General features: G+C 36.3%; 1 pseudogene across 1 annotated transcript in view; it reads right to left on the reverse strand.

Annotated features, from left to right (window-relative positions):
- The window catches only part of LOC109866445 (ryanodine receptor 3-like), a 264,698-nt pseudogene that overhangs the window by 130,461 nt on the left and 129,237 nt on the right, over positions 1 to 5,000 (reverse strand). The gene's annotated exons all lie outside the window — the stretch shown is intronic.

The raw sequence follows: 5,000 nt of genomic DNA on the forward strand, positions 1-5,000 counted from the left end.
AGTAGACTGGTTATAGTAGTAGACTGGTTATAGTAGTACAGTAGACTGGTTATAGCAGTAGACTGGTTATAGTAGTACAGTAGACTGGTTATAGTAGTAGACTGGTTATAGTAGTACAGTAGACTGGTTATAGCAGTAGACTGGTTATAGTAGTACAGTAGACTGGTTATAGTAGTACAGTAGACTGGTTATAGTAGTAGACTGGGTTATAGCAGTAGACCTGGTTATAGTAGTACAGTAGACGGTTATAGCAGTAGACTGGTTATAGTAGTAGACTGGTTATAGCAGTAGACTGGATATAGTAGTAGACTGGATATAGTAGTACAGTAGACTGGTTATAGTAGTAGACTGGTTATAGTAGTAGACTGGTTATAGTAGTAGACTGGATATAGTAGTACAGTAGACTGGTTATAGTAAGTAGACTGGTTATAGTAGTAGACTGGTTATAGTAGTAGACTGGTTATAGTAGTAGACTGGATTATAGTAGTACAGTAGACTGGTTATAGTAGTAGACTGGTTATAGTAGTAGACTGGTTATAGTAGTAGACTGGTTATAGTAGTAGACTGGATATAGTAGTAGACTGGATATAGTAGTAGACTGGTTATAGTAGTAGACTGGTTATAGTAGTAGACTGGATATAGTAGTAGACTGGTTATAGTAGTAGACTGGTTATAGTAGTAGACTGGTTATAGTAGTAGACTGGTTATAGTAGTACAGTAGACTGGTTATAGTAGTAGACTGGTTATAGCAGTAGACTGGTTATAGTAGTACAGTAGACTGGTTATAGTAGTAGACTGGTTATAGTAGTAGACTGGTTATAGTAGTAGACTGGATATAGTAGTACAGTAGACTGGTTATAGCAGTAGACTGGTTATAGTAGTAGACTGGTTATAGTAGTAGACTGGTATAGTAGTAGACTGGTTATAGTAGTAGACTGGTTATAGTAGTACAGTAGACTGGTTATAGCAGTAGACTGGTTATAGTAGTAGACTGGTTATAGTAGTAGACTGGATATAGTAGTACAGTAGACTGGTTATAGTAGTAGACTGGTTATAGTAGTACAGTAGACTGGTTATAGTAGTAGACTGGTTATAGTAGTAGACTGGTTATAGTAGTACAGTAGACTGGTTATAGCAGTAGACTGGTTATAGCAGTAGACTGGTTATAGTAGTAGACTGGTTATAGTAGTAGACTGGTTATAGCAGTACAGTAGACTGGATATAGGCAGTAGACTGGTTATAGTAGTAGACTGGTTATAGTAGTAGACTGGTTATAGTAGTAGACTGGATATAGTAGTACAGTAGACTGGATATAGTAGTAGACTGGTTATAGTAGTAGACTGGTTATAGTAGTAGACTGGTTATAGTAGTAGACTGGTTATAGTAGTACAGTAGACTGGTTATAGTAGTAGACTGGATATAGTAGTAGACTGGTTATAGCAGTACAGTAGACTGGATATAGCAGTAGACTGGTTATAGTAGTAGACTGGTTATAGTAGTAGACTGGTTATAGCAGTAGACTGGTTATAGTAGTAGACTGGTTATAGTAAGTAGACTGGTTATAAGTAGTAGACTAGTTATAGTAGTAGACTGGTTATAGCAGTAGACTGGTTATAGTAGTAGACTGGTTATAGTAGTAGACTGGTTATAGTAGGGTGGTTATAGTAGTAGAGTAGACTGGATATAGTAGTAGAACTGGTTATAGTAGTAGACTGGTTATAGTAGTAGAGTAGACTGGATATAGTAGTAGACTGGTTATAGTAGTAGAGTAGACTGGATATAGTAGTAGACTGGATATAGTAGTAGACTGGATATAGTAGTAGACTGGTAATAGTAGTAGACTGGTAATAGTAGTAGACTGGATATAGTAGTAGACTGGTTATAGTAGTAGACTGACTATAGTAGTAGACTGGTTATAGTAGTACAGTAGACTGGTTATAGTAGTAGACTGGTTATAGCAGTAGTCTGGTTATAGTAGTAGCAGTAGACTGGTTATAGTAGTAGACTGGTTATAGTAGTAGACCTGGTTATAGTAGTACAGTAGAGTGGATATAGTAGTAGACTGGTTTATAGTAGTAGACTGGTTATAGTAGTACAGTAGACTGGTTATAGTAGTACAGTACGACTGGTTATAGTAGTAGACTGGTTATAGTAGTAGACTGGTTATAGTAGTAGACTGATATAGTAGTACAGTAGACTGGTTATAGTAGTAGACTGGTTATAGTAGTACAGTAGACTGGGTTATAGTAGTAGACTGGTTATAGCAGTAGGACTGGTTTATAAGTTAGTACAGTAGACTGGTTATATAGTAGTACAGTAGACCTGGTATCAGTAAGTAAAAGCTGTATAAGTAGGTACAAGTTAGACTGGTTATAGCAGTAGACTGGTTATAGTAGTAAAGTAGACTGGTTAATAGTAGTAGACTGGGTAGAGTAAGTACAGTAGACTGGGTTATAGCAGTAGAACTGGGTTATAGTAGTACAGTAGACTGGTTATAGTAGTACAGTATACTGGTTATAGTAGTAGACTGGTTATAGCAGGAGACTGGTTATAGTAGTAACAGTAGACTGGTTATAGCATTAAAGACTGGTTATAGTAGTAGACTGGTTATAGGCAGTAGACGGGATATAGTAGTAGACTGGATATAGTATACAGTTAGAACTGGTTATAGTAGTATGACTGGTTATAGTAGTAGACTGGTATATAGTAGTAGACTGGATATAGTAGTACAGTAGACTGGTTATAGTAGTAGACTGGTTATAGTAGTAGACTGGTTATAGTAGTAGCTGGTTAGTAGTAGACTGGATATAGTAGTACAGTAGACTGGTTATAGTAGTAGACTGGTTATAGTAGTAGACTGGTTATAGTAGTAGACTGGTTATAGTAGTAGACTGGATATAGTAGTAGACTGGATATAGTAGTAGACTGGTTATAGTAGTAGACTGGTTATAGTAGTAGACTGGATATAGTAGTAGACTGGTTATAGTAGTAGACTGGTTATAGTAGTAGACTGGTTATAGTAGTAGACTGGTTATAGTAGTACAGTAGACTGGTTATAGTAGTAGACTGGTTATAGCAGTAGACTGGTTATAGTAGTACAGTAGACTGGTTATAGTAGTAGACTGGTTATAGTAGTAGACTGGTTATAGTAGTAGACTGGTTATAGTAGTACAGTAGACTGGTTATAGTAGTACAGTAGACTGGTTATAGCAGTAGACTGGTTATAGTAGTAGACTGGTTATAGTAGTAGACTGGTTATAGTAGTAGACTGGTTATAGTAGTACAGTAGACTGGTTATAGCAGTAGACTGGTTATAGTAGTAGACTGGTTATAGTAGTAGACTGGATATAGTAGTACAGTAGACTGGTTATAGTAGTAGACTGGTTATAGTAGTACAGTAGACTGGTTATAGTAGTAGACTGGTTATAGTAGTAGACTGGTTATAGTAGTACAGTAGACTGGTTATAGCAGTAGACTGGTTATAGCAGTAGACTGGTTATAGTAGTAGACTGGTTATAGTAGTAGACTGGTTATAGCAGTACAGTAGACTGGATATAGCAGTAGACTGGTTATAGTAGTAGACTGGTTATAGTAGTAAACTGGTTATAGTAGTAGACTGGTTATAGTAGTAGACTGGATATAGTAGTACAGTAGACTGGATATAGTAGTAGACTGGTTATAGTAGTAGACTGGTTATAGTAGTAGACTGGTTATAGTAGTACAGTAGACTGGTTATAGTAGTAGACTGGATATAGTAGTAGACTGGTTATAGCAGTACAGTAGACTGGATATAGCAGTAGACTGGTTATAGTAGTAGACTGGTTATAGTAGTAGACTGGTTATAGCAGTAGAAATGGTTATAGTAGTAGACTGGTTATAGTAGTAGACTGGTTATAGTAGTAGACTGGTTATAGCAGTAGACTGGTTATAGTAGTAGACTGGTTATAGTAGTAGACTGGTTATAGTAGGGTGGTTATAGTAGTAGAGTAGACTGGATATAGTAGTAGACTGGTTATAGTAGTAGACTGGTTATAGTAGTAGAGTAGACTGGATATAGTAGTAGACTGGTTATAGTAGTAGAGTAGACTGTATATAGTAGTAGACTGGATATAGTAGTAGACTGGATATAGTAGTAGACTGGTAATAGTAGTAGACTGGTAATAGTAGTAGACTGGATATAGTAGTAGACTGGTTATAGTAGTAGACTGACTATAGTAGTAGACTGGTTATAGTAGTACAGTAGACTGGTTATAGTAGTAGACTGGTTATAGCAGTAGTCTGGTTATAGTAGTACAGTAGACTGGTTATAGTAGTAGACTGGTTATAGTAGTAGACTGGTTATAGTAGTAGACTGGTTATAGTAGTAGACTGGTAATAGTAGTAGACTGGTAATAGTAGTAGACTGGTAATAGTAGTAGACTGGTAATAGTAGTAGACTGGTTATAGTAGTAGACTGGTTATAGTAGTAGACTGGTAATAGTAGTAGACTGGTTATAGTAGTAGACTGGTTATAGTAGTAGACTGGTTATAGTAGCAGACTGGTTATAGTAGTAGACTGGTTATAGTAGTAGAGTAGACTGGTTATAGTAGTACAGTAGACTGGTTATAGTAGTAGACTGGTTATAGTAGTAGACTGGTTATAGTAGTAGACTGACTATAGTAGTAGACTGACTATAGTAGTACAGTAGACTGGTTATAGTAGTAGACTAGTTATAGTAGTAGACTGGTTAGTAGTAGTAGGGTTATAGTAGTAGACTGGTTATAGTAGTAGACTGGATATAGTAGTAGACTGGATATAGTAGTAGACTGGTTATAGTAGTAGACTGGTTATAGTAGTAGACTGGATATAGTAGTAGACTGGTTATAGTAGTACAGTAGACTGGTTATAGTAGTAGACTGGTTATAGCAGTAGACTGGTTATAGTAGTAGACTGGTTATAGTAGTACAGTAGACTGGTTATAGTAGTAGCCTGGTAATAGTAGTAGACTGGATATAGTAGT

Source organism: Oncorhynchus kisutch, linkage group LG12 (assembly GCF_002021735.2).
Source record: "Oncorhynchus kisutch isolate 150728-3 linkage group LG12, Okis_V2, whole genome shotgun sequence".
Classification (NCBI taxonomy): domain Eukaryota; kingdom Metazoa; phylum Chordata; class Actinopteri; order Salmoniformes; family Salmonidae; genus Oncorhynchus; species Oncorhynchus kisutch.